The 18037-nt window shown below is 64.8% G+C and overlaps 1 protein-coding gene across 5 annotated transcripts in view; it reads right to left on the bottom strand.

Annotated features, from left to right (window-relative positions):
• Positions 1-17726, bottom strand: part of ATP2B4 (ATPase plasma membrane Ca2+ transporting 4) — a 54442-nt gene extending 36716 nt beyond the window's left edge. For all 5 annotated transcript variants that reach the window (XM_054176403.1, XM_054176400.1, XM_054176399.1 and 2 more), the window contains exon 1: positions 17602-17726. The gene's annotated coding sequence lies outside the window, so the exon portion shown is untranslated. The remainder of the gene's footprint in view (positions 1-17601) is intronic.
• Between the last annotated feature and the right edge of the window lie 311 nt (positions 17727-18037).

Genomic DNA, 18037 nt, shown 5'->3' with positions numbered 1-18037 from the left:
CAACCCCCCCAAATGACCTTTCCTGGCCTGGGCTGAAGGCTTCTCCCTTTGGAAGTGCAAAGCTGAGCTCCATCCCCAGGGGAGGCTGTGCTGAGCCCCCCAGCAGGGGCACCCAAGGCTCTCCAGACAGACACCGAGCTCCAAAGCAGCCAATTAAAGGAGGAAGCCCCCAGCCTGGAGCACCTTCCACTGCCTGCTCACCAGGGACTGCCCTGGGAGAGACCCTGCAGCCCTCCCAGCTCTGCTTCCCAGCACCCCGAGCCCAGCACCCCGCAGCACCCACCCTGGCAGCTGCGGTCCCCCACGGAAGCAGTGCATCCTCCCACCCCAGTGCCAAGCTGGGGGTCATGCCCTGAGCAGGGAAGGGTGGAGGGGCCCAAGGCCAGCCTGAAAGAGCCCAGGCAGACCTCTGAGGGCACCAGCTGCGCTCACAGCACCCTGTGCCAGCACCCTGTGCAGCGGGGGAGCAGGATCTGCCCCTCTCCCCTCAGTAACGCTGGTGCCCCCCTCTCACTGCTCCTTCCCCGGGCCCCTGTGTGCCAAGAGCAAGCAGTGCCCAGGCTGGAGCTCCCCCGGGGGCACTCCTGCAAGGCCCCCAGGAGGCTGCCCACGAGAGGTTACCTCCTGGGCACCCAGGAGGCCAAGCCCCCTCCCCCCCGTGGCACATTACCTCCTCGCCGCAGCCTCCTCCCACCGGGGCAGCCACTTCCTTCAGCAGAGCACGCTGGGTGGTGGCCCAGGGGAGGGGACAGTGGCATTTCCCTCCCCCCCCCCCACGTGGGGCCACCCCACTGCCTGCCAGGGGGAACCCCCCAGCAGCACCCAGGGCCAGCTGCTGCCCAGGAGGGCAAAGCACGGAGCCGAAACCCTGCCACGGAGGAGACCCCCAAGGACTGCAGCTCCTCTTGCCAGGGGGGGAGGGCACAGCACATGGGGAGGATGTGTGGCCATGGCACCTGGGGACACGGCTCAGGGGCCATGGTGGTGCTGGGCTGAAGGCTGGACTCGACCTCAGAGGTCTCTCCCAAACAAAACAACCCCCAGGCTTCACATCTCAGGGGTTGGGAGGGGTCCAGGTGTGTGTGCCCCCAGCCCCTGCGAGGCACTGCAGCAGCAAAGGAGCCCACAGGAAGTGCTGGGGCCTGGCACAGCCCTGGCAGAGCTTAGCAGCAGGGGAAACTGAGTCACGCTGCAGATCCTTGGTTCAGAGCACAGAGCTGATGCTGCAGCCCAGGAACACCAACTCCAGGGGAAACTGGGGAGCAGGAGGAGCTCTGAGCTTCTCCTACACCAAACTCAGCAGCAGCCCCCTGGGCAAGGCAGCATCTGCTCCTCCTGCATCCCCACAGCAGAGCTGCCAGCCCCACGGCATTCCCCGAGCCCCCTGCAGCCCCTCTGTGCCTGGGGCCCTGGAGGTGACTCAGAGGGACAGAGAAAAGCTCCTGGTGACTGCAGGCCACAGGGTCACAGAATGGCCTGGTTGGAAAAGACCTCAAGAGGATGGAAAGCCCAAGCACAGCCCAACACCTGCCTGTACACAGCTGTCAGAGCACAGCCCTCAGCTCCTCGTCCAAACAGCTTGGGAACTCCTCCAGCACAACATCCTCCACCACACCACCCTCCCCTCCTGCCCCTGGCCAGGCAGGGTCAGCATCACACCACCCTCCCCTCCTGCCCCTGGCCAGGCAGGGTCAGCATCACACCACCCTCCCCTCCTGCCCCTGGCCAGGCAGGGTCAGCATCACACCACCCTCCCCTCCTGCCCCTGGCCAGGCAGGGTCAGCATCACACCACCCTCCCCTCCTGCCCCTGGCCAGGCAAGGTCAGCATCACACCACCCTCCCCTCCTGCCCCTGGCCAGGCAGGGTCAGCATCACTCCATCCTCCCCTCCTGCCCCTGGCCAGGCAGGGTCAGCATCACACCATCCTCCCCTCCTGCCCCTGGCCAGGCAGGGTCAGCATCACACCATCCTCCCCTCCTGCCCCTGGCCAGGCAGGGTCAGCATCACACCATCCTCCTCTCCTGCCCCTGGCCAGGCTGGAGGGACCAAGAGCAAGGATGGCAGCCCAAAGCCATGCTCCAGGAGCCAAAGCCAAGGGCAAGCACAAGCAGAAGGCAGGCAGAGGTGAGCTTCTCCACAGACCCCTCTCTCTTTGCAGGCCACCCCACAGAGGAGCTGAGTGGCTGCCATCAGCCCACTAATTGCAGCTGCCTTGGCTCAGGCTTTCCTCCCTATTCTACCTCCTGCTAATGAAGGTAGGAAACTGTTCGGTTGGTTGTTTGGTTTTGTTTTGTTGTTTTTTCCTTCCTTTTGCCTGCCCAAGGCAGCAATTAACTCTTGCAGAAAGCAGGGGAGAGGCTGGAGACAGGAGAGCAGCAGGCACACTGCGGAGGCGAGGAACCAGCCCAGCTCCCTGACGTGTGGCTCCCCCAAAACCTGCTGCCCCCAGCTGGCTGCCAGCCCAAGGGGCAGGCAGGGCAGCCCAGGGGCTCACAGGGCAGCCCCCAGCTCCTGCTGCCCAAGCCCTGGCTGCATCCACGTGGCAAAGCCACTGGGGCAGCTGCTGGGGGGCTCAGGAATCTGCTCACACCCCCTGGGGCTTCCCCAAGCAGCAGTCCAGGAATTTCAAAGGGGGTGAGGGAAAAGGGAGAGAGAAAGAAAGGAGGCTCCAGGCAAGCTGTCAAGGGGAATGTTTCCATCTAAGGCCTTGGTATTCCTCTGCGGCGCCTGCACTAAATCACCCCAGCTCCTCTCATTATTCTTTTGTGCTTTACAAGGTAGCACAGCCCGGGGAGGAATGCAGGAGGACGGCAAAAGCAACCCCCCTCTGCACCAGCAAATACCTGCAGCCCTCCAGCCCTCAGCCTCCAGAGGGGCACAGCCTCCAGCAGCCCCCTCCTGCCCCCCGCCCCGTGCCAGCGGCGGTGCCCGGCGAGCTTGGCGTGGCACAGCCCCAAGGTACCAGAGTGGGGCTGTGCTGGACCCCAGCATGAGGCTTCATCCACCCCTTCTGCTTCCCACTTGGTGTTGGGAAACAGCCTGGGAGCAGCACAAGGGGCACCCAGCAGCAGGGCATCAGCTGGCACAGGTTGGGCAATGCTTTGCTCCAGCTCCTCTCCTCCCCTCCAGCTGAACCTGTTTGGCATTGCTCTGGTGGGAGGTGCCCAGGTCAGACAGCTGCCACCACGCCGAGCCTCGTGGCCTCCAAAGGTCTGACCTCTCCTCTCACACCCCAGCCCCACCACAGACCTGCTCCTGGCTTTGTCTGAGTGCTGCTCCACAGCCCAGAGCAGCCCAGGGAAAGAGCTTTGGGACTCAGGCAGCTTCCAAAGCGAGCAGCAAGGCTGCAAACCAGGCTCAGGACTCCGGGGCTCACACTGCTCTTGCAGCAGCGCTCAGAGCACTGAGCCACTCCCAGCAGGGATGTCGAGCAGTGGTCACAGCCCAGCCCTGCACCCAGGCTGACCTGGATCCTCCCGGGTCAGGGCACGCCTGCGTGCCTGCCGGGCTTGGCACCCCGCTGCAGAAGGGAGAGCAGCCCCCCTCACCCCGCTGGGGTGGGCAGCTGGAGGTCCCAACCCCAGGCACAGCTCTGCCTGGCTCCCACCCAGCACATGGATGCTGCTGGGGCTCTCCCAGCAGGTCCCTGCGGAGCAGAAGTGCTGAGCATGGCTGGGAGCAGCTGTCTGCAAGTGGGGGAGAGGCCACGGGGGCAGGATGACAACCAAGGACTCCAGACAGAGGGAGCCGAGGGCCTGAGCACTCTGCCCCAGAGTGGTTCCAGAGGCACAGCCAGAGGACAGGGGAACTTTGGCAGGAGCTCAGGCTGCTGCTCATGGAGGCAAGAGGCAGGGATGCTGCATGCAGCCCAGCCCAGCCTCAGAGCACTCAGCCATCCCCAGAGCTCCTGAGGGTGCCCATCAGATGGCACAACCCAGGAGCACTGAGTGGGAGCAGGGCTCAGCTCCCCACACAGCCCTCCACCTTCGATGGGGAAACTGAGGCAGCACCACACCTGAGCACAGCATCAGCCCTCTGGCAGCCCCTGAGCAGGGAGGAGAGGCCAGCAGCCCCAGCTCCCACCTGAGCACAGCATCAGCCCTCTAGCAGCCCCTGAGCAGGGAGGAGAGGCCAGCAGCCCCAGCTCCCACCTGAGCACAGCATCAGCCCTCTGGCAGCCCCTGAGCAGGGAGGAGAGGCCAGCAGCCCCAGCTCCCACCTGAGCACAGCATCAGCCCTCTGGCAGCCCCTGAGCAGGGAGGAGAGGCCAGCAGCCCCAGCTCCCACCTCTCTCCATCCACTCAGGAAGCAGAGGAACAGCTCAGCTTGCAGCCAAGGGAAAAAACCAGCAGGCAAGACCCAGCCTGGAGAGCACAAAGGAGTCTCACAAGCAAAACACCCCCAGAGAAGCAGAGAGGCAGGGGCCAGGACACACGGGTACAGCCCTGGTATTTTTAGCAGGATTACACAGGGACAGGGGATTCCTACCCCGAAGATCCCCCGGGGGCTTAAAATAGGTCCAGCCACTTCCTCCCTGCAGCGGCTGGGAGAAGCATCTGCTGCTTCTGGAAGCCAGCAGGAGAGGCTGAGCACCCCCGGGGCTCGGGGAGCCACAGGGCACCCCGAGATGCAGGGAGGCAGCAGGGCAAGCACGGCACTGACCTTGTCTGCTGGAGCACCACGAGGAGCTGCTGCCTCCCGCCCAGCTCGCCGGGGACAGCCCCGCGGGGAAACCGAGGCAGCAGCAAGAGGCAGAAAGCCTCCCCCCGGCTCCGAGCAAGGGAAACTGAGGCGGGGGAGGGTTGGACTCGATGCTCTCTGGAGGTCCCTTCCAACTTCTAAGGTACTGTGGAAGCAGAACTCGCTCGAGCGGCGCAGGGCAAGTCAGTGGCCGCCGAGCGGGAGGTGCCCCCCGAAAGCAGGGATGCGCCAGAGGGGACCCCCAGCAAGTCCAGTCACCCCCCCCAGCCCAGCAGCACGCAGGAGCAGGCTGGGCCGGCAGGAGGAGGGAGCCCAAGGCTCAGACCCTGCCCCCCACCCCCCCAGGCTGGCAGCAGCCCTGGAGACAGGCGGAGCAGGGCCGGGCAGGAGGAGCTCCTGCGGCCGCCCGAGCGGGGGGGCAGGAGCCGGCACCCCCCAGCTGCCGACTGCTGCCCCGCGGCCCCACCTGCGGCTCACGGCCCCGCGGGACGCAGCGCCGGGCGCCCCGCGGCCCCACCTGCGGCTCACGGCCCCGCGGGACGCAGCGCCGGGCGCCCCGCGGCTCCTCCTGCGGCTCACGGGCCCCGCGGGACGCAGCGCCGGGCGCCCCGCGGCTCCTCCTGCGGCTCACGGCCCCGCGGGACGCAGCGCCGGGCGCCCCGCGGCTCCTCCTGCGGCTCACGGCCCCGCGGGACGCAGCGCCGGGCGCCCCGCGGCTCCTCCTGCGGCTCACGGCCCCGCGGGACGCAGCGCCGGGCGCCCCGCGGCTCCTCCTGCGGCTCACGGCCCCGCGGGACGCAGCGCCGGGCGCCCCGCGGTCCCACCTGCGGCTCACGGCCCCGCGGGACGCAGCGCCGGGCGCCCCGCGGCTCCTCCTGCGGCTCACGGCCCCGCGGGACGCAGCGCCGGGCGCCCCGCGGCTCCTCCTGCGGCCCCGGCCGCCGAGCGTCCCCCTCGCCGGATCACGCGGGCGCCACCGCCAGCGCTTCCCATGTGCCGCTTCCAAGCGGACGGAAAGGAGAGGCTGGGGGGGTGCGGGGGGTGGGGGTTCTTTTTTCCAGGCCAAGGAAAGGGGAAGCAACAAGTTGGGGGGGGGGAAGGAAAGGAAAGGAGAGCTGTGGGTCGTCCCCCCCACCCCACCCCAGCCCTCTTTGTCTGCCCCAAAGGGTTAAAGGAGAAGCAGGCTGGCAGGAGCGGGGCTGCGATAGGAAAAACACACGCGGCGCTCCCAGGGAGCTCTGCCGGCTGCTCCCCTGCTTCCCTTCCCGACATGCCCTGCTCCTGGGAAAGTGTAGGCTGTTTTCCATATATAACTGCAAACTGTTCCATGCAGTAAGAAGTCTAATTAAAGGGAGGGAAGGAGGGAGAGAGGGAGAGAGAGAGAGAGAGGGAGGGAGGGAGAAACAGAAGAGCGAAAGGCAATATTTATACGGAGGAGAGGAAGAAAGGCAAAAGCCAAACCTCCTCCCGCCAGCCCGGGCACCAAATGAGAGCCTTTGCAAAGAGCAGAGAAGCCAGGGGAGGCCATCAGGAGAGCACAAAAATCTGGGCAGAGCAGCAGAGGGAAAGGGGAGGGGAGGGAGGGGGGGGAAAAAATCCCAACAACCCAGAAGAAAAATCAGAGCCTGGAAAATATGTACCAATAAATAAGAGGAGAGTGCCAGATGGGCCAGGAGAGCGCGGGGAGGGGCAGGGGAAAGGCGACTCTGAGCCTGGGAGAAGGCTGCAGGAGGGTGGCACAGACACCCCAGCCCCACAGACAGCCTTCTGGGGTCCCCACTCCTTGTCCCCCTGCCACCCCCCCACCCTGTGGCTCAGCAAACAGCAGGAATCTGCTTGGAGAAGAAGGAGTGAAGCGAAGCTGCATGAGCAGCAAGAGCAGTGGGGAGGGGGTGTGAAATGCCAGGGAGGAGGGTGGCACAGGGGTACAGGGCAGGAGGTGCTGTGGTGGGAGGGGAAGAGGCTGTGGGGCAGAGATTCATAGAATGGTTTAGGTTGGAAGGGACCTTAAAGATCATCCAGCTCGTGGGGCACCCATGCTGGGCACCCACCCAGCCCTCACTCCAGCCATGGCTCTGCCACCCACGAGCAGCTACATCCTACCACCCCAGCACCCACAGAATTGCTTCAGCTGGAAGAGACCTCCAAGATCATCCAGTCCAGCCAGCAGCCAACACCACCATGGCCACTGAACCCTGGCCCCAGGTGCCACAGCCACAGGCTCCTTGAACCCCTCCAGGCATGGGGACTCCACCACCTCCCTGGGCAGCCTCTGCCAGTCCCTGCCCAATGACGCTTTGGGGTCACCTCCTTTCCAGTATCCCCAGGTTCAGCCAAGGCAGGAGGGATGCAGGGGGAAGTATTTTGGGCTGGAGTAGGAAAACACACACCAGGATCTGCTCCTCAAAGCCTCTTTGTTAGAGCTGCTCATCCCACAGGCGCCAGCCACAGCCCCAAGGTAATCCACAGCCAGCTGACACCTCCCTGGTGCCACCAGGCCCTGCACCAGGCACTTGGAAGCCCTTAAGGTCCCTCAGTGAAGATCCGTTTGACAGCTGCCCTCCCTACACCGAGCCCTGGGAGAGGCTGGGGTAGGGGCTGCCCAGGGGCTTTGCTGCACCACTCAGTGCCACCCTCCTGGGCACTGCCTGCTCCACTCCCCATAGACCACCCCCCCCCCCCCGCACCCCAACCCCAGACCTGCTGCCACACCACTGCCACCTTCATCTGCCCCAGCGTGCTGGGCACTGCCACGCCTGGCACAGCCCTGCCTCCACCCCCACACACACCCTTGTGCCACAGGCACCTGGCACTGCCCTGCCATCCTGTTTGTGCAGCGTCAGGAGCCCCACACGCTCCCTGCCCTGCAGGCAACGCCCCAGCAGCTCCCAGCTGCACCAGTAACCCACAGCAACTGGGACAGCCCTCTCCTCAAGGGCCAGTGCCAAGGCACCAGCCAGGCTCCCGCATTCCAGGTGGGATGGTAACTTCCAGCCCCTCCAGCGCCCACCCAGGCCTTGCCCCTGCACGTGTCCTTCGTGCCCATCAGTTGCCCCTCGTGGTGCTGGGGGTGGGCAGCCTGCAGGTTGCCCCCAAAACAAACCCCCCCAAACCTCCTGCTGAACCTGCAACGATGCCAAGAGTCCCAACCTTGGCTTGAGCTCTGCTTCAGGGAGAGGGGCTCGCTGGACAAGGTGCAGTGGGGACAAGGCCAGAGGGTGGAAAGGGGAGACCACAGCACCTGGCAGCTCCACACTGCCTACTGCTAGCACAGAGCCAGCCCCAAAGCTCCGAAGCCTCAACCCAGCCTGCAAGCAAGAGGAAGAAACCAGCCCTGCGTGGCACGACCCAGCCTGGCATGGCCCTGGGGTCACCCGAGGTGACTGTGGGACACCAGCCACTTTGTACTGGCTGGACCTGGTGTGGCAGGGGCTGTGGGAGGCTTTAGAACCGTCCCTGCCTATCCCCAGCACTTACACAGGTGGGTATCTAAGCACCAGAGCTAAGCTGGGGATAATGGCAGCTTTAGCAGCGATAGGGCAGAGATTACTGCTGCAAGCCGGCTGTTAGGGGCACTGCCTTGGCAGCCAGATCCCCAGGGAAGGAAGTGAGTGGCCAGCAGGGGCTCCTGGCACCTGCCCAGGGACAGCCAAGCCCAGCACCAGGCTGGGGCTGGGGTACAGGGGCGCAGGCACCTCGGCCCGTGCCAGGGGCATGTGGTGCCTGTGGTGAGTCTGATTCTTACCCAGCTGGGAAAAGGCAAAGCCCACCTGGAGCAACCCAAAGCCCACCCACAGTGCTGAGTTTTCACGTGGGCAACGTTTCCCCTGCTCTGCCTCCTGCCCTCAGCATCCTCATCGTGCTCCAGTCCCCTCCGCACCCAAGGCTCTGGCTCCTCTCCTCTGCCCCCATACGTGGGGGGTCCTTCATCATCCTCCCCATCAGCCTTTTGCACCATCCTCTGACCCCAGAGGGCCCTGGGTTTGCTCTCTGTGTAACAAGGAGAGCAGGCATGCAAAAAAACCAAGGGGAGCTGGCTTGGTTCAGGGCTCCCCAGCACCACCCAGGGTCCTCCCCAGCACCACCTGGCCTTGTCCTGCCCAGGGACCACCCTGCTCCCAAGCAGCCCCTCGAGGTGAGGCAGCCAGGCAGAGGCTGAGATTTGGGGAATCCCTTCCCCTCTCTGCCTGCTTTGCTGGGTCCCTTTCTGGCAATGCTGTGCCCAAAAGGAATCCTCTGGAGTGGGGCTGGAGCACAGCGAGGCCTCGGGGCTGGGGAACGGCAAAGCTGGGTCTGCACAGGCAGCTGCGTCCGGGGGAGCGGGAGGAGGAAGGGAGGATCCCTTATTGTCCTTTGCAAAGGGAAAAGGGACAGTCCCCTGAATGGAAGTGCCAGGCAGGGCAGGAAACACCTCCAGCCTCCTTACTCCAGGCTGCATCTGCCCGTGGCGAGCAGAGGACACCTGCATGCAGCGCGAGTCCCCCTCCGTGCTGCAGAAGCATGATCTGCAGCATCTTGCAGGGATTTGATGCATTTCACGTTCAACTGCAGGAGCCAGAGGATCCCCTGGCTGCTGCCCTGCAGAGAAACACCCAGATGCTGCGGGGAGGGGAAGGGAGAGGAGGAGGAAGGGCCAATCCTGCCCCCACCCCCGGGTAGAAGCGGCGCAGGATGCCCGAGGTGATGCCGAGCGAGGGGAGAGCCAGGCACACGGGAGAGAAGTGTGGCCACAGATGGCAGACACAGGCAGGGAGGGATGGGAAGAGTGGGAAAAGGACACCAGGAAGGGAAGCAACAACTGGAAAGAGATGAAAGGCAAACGGGTCAGGAGTCAGCACAGCAGAATCCAGCAGCGGATACGGAGCTGGAGCAGGCTCACCAGAGCCTGGCCCACGGCTGCAACCAGCCCTGGCATTCTCTGGGTGCCAGGGTGGCCACCTCTCCATCACCCCTGGATGAACAGCCCCTCAAAACAGGCACCTGAAGAGCAACACCTGACCCCCAGCTCCTGCCTCCTGCCCCGGCAGCTGGGAGCTGCAAGGGACTGCTTGGCACCCAGCACACACAGAGCTGCCCCCGCGGAGAGCAGCCCCAGGCCATAGCCCACAGGGCCAGCTCCAGGGGTTGCAGGGCATCCCGGGGGGGCTGCTGCAGCAGGTAGCAGGATGAGGTTGTCCCCCCTGGGGAGCTGAGTCTTGATTAATTGCTTTTGCCTTCCCCCAGGAGCTGGGGAAACCCCCGGGGGTGCCTCGCAGCTCTCCGAGGAGGAAACGCTGCCCAAACCCAATCTGCTTCGGTCCTTCCCTTCAGCTGTGGGCAGTCCAGGCAGGGTCAGATTGAAAAGCCAGTTTGCCACTTGGGAAATAACAGCACTTCAGGCCTCCTCCCTCAAAGAAACCTCAAAAGACATCATTTAGGCAAGCTTAATTTGGACGACTAAAAATAGCCAGCGCCAGTCACACACTGGAACACGCAGGCTGTGGGGCTTCACACTTCCCAGCTCCAGCTGGGACACAAGGGTGTCCTGGCTCTGGGAAAGGTCCCCTCGGCTCCACAGCCGTGCCCCTGGGTGATAAGCACAACCCTGCTCCGTGGGGTCCGTGCTCGGCACGGCAGGGCCCTGCAGGGACCCATCCCGCGGGGCCGCCCCCGCCCCGCGCAGCTGCTCCGAGGAAAGTTTCGGGTCCCCCCCACTTTCCCCAGGCAGGATGTGGTGACTCACGGCCACGGCTGCACCAGGACACCCAGCAGAGCTCAGCCACACTTGCAGCTTCTCCACAGCCAAGCCAGGCTGCTGGTCCCAGCTCCCCGTGGCTGAGGCAGCCCTGCTCCCCCCAGCACCCCCCGAGGCGCCAGGCGCCGTGGAGGGGCAGGCTGTGGCGACAGCTTCCCTGCCAGTCTGGAGCAGCCAGGGTGTCCCAAGTGAGGTGACCCTCACGAGGCACCCATGGAGCCTTGCCTGGCAGCCCAGCCCACCACCACAGCTCAGGCTCTTCCACCGCCAGCCTGGCACTGCTGGCATCACCAAACAGCCTCCAGCTGAGCCACGAAGCCAGGCCTGCCCTCGCTTCCCTGCAGTCCCCCTCCCTGCACCGACCTCCATCTTGCTCCAATCTCCTCCTTGCACTCATCTCCCCCTTTCCTTGCATCAATTTCTCTTCCCTCCTGCACTCCTCTCTCCTCCTCCCTGCACGAATCTCCCCCCTCTTGTACCCTCTTCTCCCCTCCCTCCTGCACCCACCTCTCTCCCACCCCCCTCTTTACTCCCTCCCCTCCTCGTCCCCCTCCTGCACCCATCCTGTCCCCCCTGCTCCAGAGGCAGGAACATTTCATTCCAGCCCACACCAGAGCACCACCTCCATCCCACCCTGGGTCACCCCTGGGCCGTCTCCATCACCAGAGCCACGCTAGATCCACGCTCCTGGCACAGCCACGTGCCCAGAGAGATGCCAGTGCCAGCAGGAAGCCCCCGTGGAGCGGGCGAGGCTGCGCTGGGAAGCCCGGGGAACGCCGCTGCCAGCTGCAGCGATGTCACAGCACCCTTTGTAGGCAGCAGGCACGGAGCCCAGCACCAGGCTGTACAGGTGCCACGCTGAGCTGGGAGCCTCAGGACACCCTGTGCTGAATTTCACGCCTGGAGCCATCCTCCTCCTCCTCACCCAGCCTGGCCCAGCCTGCAGAGCCAACAAAGATGCCCAAGGGCAGAGCCATCTTCTCACTTGTCCCTGCGTCCCTTCACTGCCTGCAGCAGTGGCAACCTGTGAGATGGCACAGCAAGGAAGCAGCCTTCCCAGCTCGAGTTCCAAAGCATCCCTGCAGCAGCCAAGCACTCAAGCAGCTCAGGGTTGGTTTTAAGTAGCTGAGGAGAAGGTTGGAAGAGAGCTGAAGCGCAGCGATGCTGTGCCACAGAACCTCTGGCAGGGCAGAAGTGGAGAGATGAAGCATCAGAGCCTCTGAGCAAGAACAAAGGGCAAGGAGGGGAAAGTGCAGGACACGCCACGGGGCTGGCTGGGGCCATCATCACCTCCCAGGCAAGCCAGGGGTGGAGAAGGGACAGTAAAGCTCTCGCTGCTGCAGCCGGGTCCTTAATTAGCATCGTGGGAAACGGTGCTGAAAATCAGACACCTTCTGTCCGAAATCTGAGCCCCGACCTGCAAATCTGATCACTGGATCCGATGCTCAAAGAGCAAAGGTCACCTCCAGACCCAGGCAGGTCCCAGGCTGAGTTCCACCATGCTCTCCTGTGGTCCCCAGCCGAGTTCCACCATGGTCCCCTCCAGCCCAGCCTCACCCCCCCCCCGCCCCCCCCCCAACCCCCCCCCGCCGGTGGGAGCAGAGGCAGCAGGGCGAGGGCCAGAGGCTTATTTTTAGCCTGGGGAAGGAGCCCAGCGCTGCCCTCCTGGCTCTGGCCCTTGGCACAGGGCTCGCTGCCCTCACCACTGGCACCGCTGAAGAGAATGCCTCAGGCCTCAGCCCACCCTGCCACCCCCCGGGCTCTGCAGCACCGGGCTCAGCCCCCGGCTGGCACCGCTGCCCGACCCCTCCCCTGGCACCAATCCTTCCTCTGCCCAGGGAGGAAGAGGAGGATGCTGGGACCAGCCCAGGAGCAGACAGCTCTGCCTTATTTACGGCTCCCTAACGGAGCGTGGCCGAGCTCGGCGGGGGCTGACCTTTGTGTGCCGGAGACAAAGAGATGGCAGCGGCGGCGCAGGAGCCGCAGGATCGCCGCGGAGCCTCTCCGCTGCCCGCCGGGATGGAGCAGGAGGCCGCAGGGGGCTCGGGGACGGGGAGCCGGCCCAGGCCCCGGGAAGCGAAGCGCGCTGGGATCCCAGCCTGGGAAAAGGAGGGATCGGATTCCTCCCGCCCCGGCCCCGCCGGACAAACTCTTCCGGGTGGGGACTCCTCCAGGCAGCTCGCAGCTGCCCGCACCCCCCCCGGCTGCTGCCCGCCCCCCACCCCCGGCTGCCGCCCCCCGCACACCCCCCCGGCTGCCGCGGCAGGGAGGGGACTGCCGAGATGTTGCCCCAAAATCGGGAGAGGGGAGGGGGCGGGGGGCGGGATGGAGACCTGCCCCCAGCACCCCGGCAGCGCTCGGCTCCTCTGGCTGCCGGCGTCTCGGCTCAGCCCAGCTGCCGACTCATCCCTGCCATGGAAGCGCAGCAAAAGTTTCGCTGTCAGCACAAAACGCAGCCGAGCGGCCAAGCCCTTCCCTGGGCTTCTGCCACCCTGCCGAGGACTCCCCAGCCCGGGGACTCGCCGTGTGCCAGCCTCAGATGCCTGCGGAGGGAAGGGCGCAGGGGACTGCCGTGTCCCCCACGGGGAGGGTTTGCTGGGACCAGGAGCATTCCCGAGCCAGCCCCTGGCACTGCCCAAGGGGATCAACCCTTCCCTCCCTCCGAAGCGAGCTGCCCGCAGGATTTTGGCGGGGGGTCGTGCGCAGGGCTGGTGTCACAGCCTGGCACCTCCCGGTCCCCGCAGCACTTAGGACCGGATGCCACCGTGCAGGAGCACAGATGTCCCAGGGAGCCAGCTCAGGAGGACTCAGCATCCCACCTCACGCCCACGCCAGGGTCCCCACGTCCCTCTCCATCTGCCAGGGCAGCTGTGGCTGGCAAGATTGGAGCCAAGCTCTCACTTGGCAGGCAGAGAGATGCTCCTGAGCAAGACCCCACGAGCCTGGCCCCTGACTCCCCGGGGGCACACCGGCTTGCATCAGCTTCCCAGCGTGAAATCCAAGACCCCTCCCAGAAGCTCACAAACGCGGGAGGACACCAAACTCATCTGTTACTCACAGACAACTCTCCCAGGATCTAAGTCACTTAATTAGTGCTTTTAAAAGCGTTGCCATCCAGGTGGGTGACACAGCAGCAGGTTGTCATGTGCTCTGCACAGCTCAAGCATTTGCTTTCTTCCTTTCTCTTGCTTTGGGGTTTTGTTGGGTTTTTTTCCCCCCCTCTTTTCCTTTCTCTAATGAACAAATAGAGGGCCAGGTTTTATAAGTCCTAGGAAACTCTATTATCCCTCCACATTAAAGCCAAAAGCAACTAATTAAAACATCAAAGTCAGAGGTTTCATTAGTTTGGCCTCTGAAAGCACTGGCAGGAGGTGGCAGGGAACGTGGCTCCGAGGGCTGGCTGCACTGAGGGACCCCAAAACACAAACCCTGTCCCAGGCCCACCAGGAACCCCAGCAGGGAGCTCTGGGCTGGTCACCACCGGGCAGAGGCAGAGTGCTGTCACCTGCCTGTCCCTCTTCCAAAGCCAGTCAAAGCCCATGGCAAGAGGCCTTGGCATAGATTGATTTTGAGAGGACGGTAGCTGGAGAGAGGTGACCACCCTCTATCAAAGCCACTTCCCCCAGGAGCATCACCAGCACCACAGGATGGGTCCTTATCCCCACCCTGGGCACAGCAGAAGGGTGAGCAGGATGGGTTCAAATTCCCAGCTCACCCAAACCCTTTTCTTTCCTCTTCCACACTCCGATTTCTCCACTTCTATGACAGGAAGGACATCGCTGCCTCCATCCACCCCAACCAGGAGGGCTGCAGCCAGCCCACAGCCATCAGCCCTCACCCTGCCTGGATCTGCTCCCAGAAATCCCCAACAAGACAGAGGAGCTGGGGAGCCATCCAGGGAGGTGGCAGCTCTCTGCTCTGCAGCACATCTAAGGATTTGCATCCCACTGCCGTGGTCACACCGAGCATCTGCATCCCGAGCTGCCCAGCCCCGGTTCCCTGCCGCAGCAAGCACATCATGCACGGCACAGCAGCACCCCGAGCCCAGCAGGGTGCCCACCCCACACCTTGCCAAGGAGTTTAACCCCGGATTTTTCTCCCCCGGCTCCCAGAGAGCAGCAGTGATTTGCCAAGCCCAGCGCAGCCTTTCCTGGTGGGGAGGAGCCCTGGGCAAGGAGGAAGCTCAGAGCAGCGGCCGCCGCCGCCAGCCCTTCCTTGGGCAGCAACAGATACAGGGAGCACCAGCAAAGAGGCATCGGGGGCAAGTCCCTGCTGCAGAGCTGCTGCTCAGCACCGTCCCCCCAAACCCCTGCGGGCTCCTGTCGGCGCTGCTGCAACAGGCGTGTGCCACCACTGCGGGCAAACTCTGCTCATGGTCTGGCGAAGGGAGGAAAAGCACACACAAAAACGGGGGGTGGGGGGAAGCACCCCAACCCAAGAGAGGAGAAGGGAGCCTGAAGGGAATAGAGAGTCCTGCGAGACGCAGGCAGGGAAGGAGCAGACTCCTCTGCCAGCCGGGGAAGGCCTCGTGAAGAGGGGGAACTCCAAGCGCAGCTCCACCCCGGCGCTTTCGACTGCAAAACAATAGCGGAGAGGAGCAGCAGTCCCGCCCTGCTCTTACTCACCCTGCCCAAGGACGCGGGGCAGGCACCCTGCGGCTCACCCTTCCCTGCCCTGTCCTCCGCACCGGGCAGCCACGGCCGGCGCCGTGGATCCAGGCTCCCTGCGCGCAAGGGCTCGGTGCCACTCACTCCCTCCCGGGCTCGGTGCCACTCCCGAGGCTCTCGGTGCCGCTCCGCCCGGCAGCGGCTCCCGGTAACGGCGAGAGCTGCTCCGCACGCAGCGCACGGCGAGAGCCCGACCCACAGCGCCGGCGTGACGAGCAAGACGCAGGGAATTCCCTCCGTCACCATCTCTACCGAGAGCAAAATACAACAGCAACCGCCACCCCCCAGCACCCTGCGCCCTCTCAAGCCTCTACCTGCCAGCGCTTGCACCACCTCCCCGCTGCCAGCCAGCTCTCTCTCCTGCCAAGGCTTTGCAGCGGTTCCCTGCGTGCCCAGGGCAGCACCCACGGCCCCACCGCCGGCGAGGGTGGGAGGATGGAGGCTGCACCCCGAGGGGTTGGGCTCTGGAGGTATGGGGAAGCTCTGCCTCGCTGGGCGCCGGTGCTGGGCGCCCTGGGTGCTTCCCAGCTCTGCTCACACAGTTACCACCGTGTCCTGGCATGGGCACCTCCACCACCGCACTGGTGCAACACCCACCCTGGGGCAGGAAAATCCCAAAGCCGACTCAGCCTCCGAGCGGCTTTGGGCAACCAAAGGCTTTGGGAGGCCACCAAACCCAAGTCGGCTCCCTCCATTTAGACTGGGAGGAGAACCTCCACCACCCGAGGAAGGAGGGGGGCACCTCCAGCACCCCCCGACCATCCCAAAGGGAGGAGTGGGATTTCCTGGGGAGGGGCCCCGCGGGGCCGGCTTGCAGGACACCCGTGAGCCGTGGGAAGGGAACCCCACGCCGCTGCGGGGTGGGGCCGGCGGAGCGCGGGGGCGGCAGCTTCTCTCGCTCATGATTAAATAATTGAGGTGCGTTTCAGTGCTCAAGGAAGCGAAAGATTGAGGGCACTGTCTGGAGCCTGGCACAGCGCTGGCAGCTGGCACAAGCCCTGCCCGCCCGAGCAACCGACAGCAGCGGCATCGTTCCTCTTTAGGGCATGGGACGAAGAATGGTGTCCCCCAGCCCCAGGACATCTCTGATGCCACCCCCACCCCCACGCCCGCTTAAGTAGGTCTAGGCACTCACCTGCCCCCCAACTCGCTGCCCCTAGGTCCCAGTCCACAGCTGCCCATCCACGGGCAGAAACTGGCTGCACTGGTTTGAGATTTGCAATCCAAACCCCCACCCAACCTCAGGTCTCCAGAGATAAGAGCACAATAACCTATTGTCCCTCTTCCACTCCCTCCCCTCTCAACATCTCCCCTTGCCTCCAGGCAGGGAGGGACCACCCGGCTCCATACATTCCCCCCCCCCCCCGTAGTCCGGGGGCGGCGGGGGGCGTTCATCTGGACCCCACGAGGGGCACGACCTGCCCAGGCTGGGCAGCCCTAGGGGATGCTCAGAGGCTCCGGGGAGAGGATGCAGGCAGGGTGCAGGAGGTGGAAGAGGCTGCTGCCTGTTGGCCATGTGGGCCACAGCCTGGCGGCTTCGCTGCTTTAGTTCTTTATTTATTCCCCCCCCGTCTTTATTCCCCCCCTCCCCACTCCTGTTTTCTGCTGTGGATTTGATCCACTGGATTGGCGCAGGAAGGAGGATGGGGAGGTGTGGGACGTGACCGTGGTGTTGGCAAACACCAGGCAGCCTTCCCCCGCCGCCCCCAAACCCCTCCCCGGCTCTGCCATCCCACCCTTGGGTCTAGCCCCACGCAACACCCTGCCCGGGTCACCCTCCCCACTCCAGACACACCTCACCCAGTTCCAGACTGGGAGCAGCACCCATCCTAACCCAGGGATGAGGAAAACCACCCACGCAGCACCTTCCCCGCTCTGTCCTTGGGCTGCCGCAAGCTCCCCCTCCCCAGCTCCCCCTCCCCGTCTCTGCCCTTCCCTCTGGCACCGGTGCCAAGCTGCAGCGTGGACTGGGATGGATGGCAGCCCGACCCACGGCGGTCGCATCCTGCTTCCCCCCCCCCTCGCCCCCCAATCCTCTCTGCAATGCCACAAGACGCTGCCCACCAAAACCACAGCCCCACGCCCACCCCCCCTCCACCCCCTTCTCAAGGGCAGGCAACAAGTTGCAGGACACAACCCAGAGCTGCTTCCCACCCACCCCTCGTACTGGGGGGGGGGGAAGCTCCACACCTCCCCATGAAAAACAGTGGAGGAACCGTGGGCATCGCACTCACCTCCAGAGACACCCCCGCCCCAGGACCGGGAAGCCCCAGAATGGGGGCACAAACCACACCAAGCCCTCCCCCCAGCCCCCCACCCCCAAACTCTTCCATCCCACCTGCTGCACCTGGGTGTAGGACCCCAGCTCGCGTACTGGGAGGGACTGGGAAGGCGGTGGGAGCGGCGCCGTCACCCCCCCAGCACCGAAAAAACAACCTAGCACCAACTGTACCCCCCCCAGCCCCACCGCCCCCCCCCGCGTCCCCCCTGCACTCACCGGCTCAGCTCCCACGACGGTGCCGGGCTGGCCATGGGATGGTGGAGGGGGACTGGAAGGGAATGGGGTGGGGGGGGTGGGGGGTGGGTGGAGGAGCGGTCCCGGAGCTAGCGGGAGAAAATGCTTGTCATGGCAACCCGTGCAGAGCCGAGCCGAGCCGTGCCGAGCTGGGGAGGGCTCACCCCAGCCCGCCGGGGGAGGGGCTCTCTTAAGGTGGCGGCCCGCCCCGTCGGCTGCTTAAGGGGGACGGGAGAAAAGCGGAGAGAGCGGGAGGGGTCGGTACGGGTCGGTACGGGTCGGTACCTCCTCCAGGGCAGAACCGCGTGTGTACCCCGGGAAGTGTGGGGACACCCCCACGGGCGGAAACGTGCCTGCACCACGGGGCGATGTGGAGGGACTCCCCCTCGTAAAACTCTACCTGCACACCCAAGCAGTG

This window comes from Dryobates pubescens, chromosome 35, assembly GCF_014839835.1.
Source record: "Dryobates pubescens isolate bDryPub1 chromosome 35, bDryPub1.pri, whole genome shotgun sequence".
Classification (NCBI taxonomy): domain Eukaryota; kingdom Metazoa; phylum Chordata; class Aves; order Piciformes; family Picidae; genus Dryobates; species Dryobates pubescens.
Note: the sequence above shows the minus strand (reverse complement) of the source record. Positions and strands in the feature narration are given on the sequence as shown.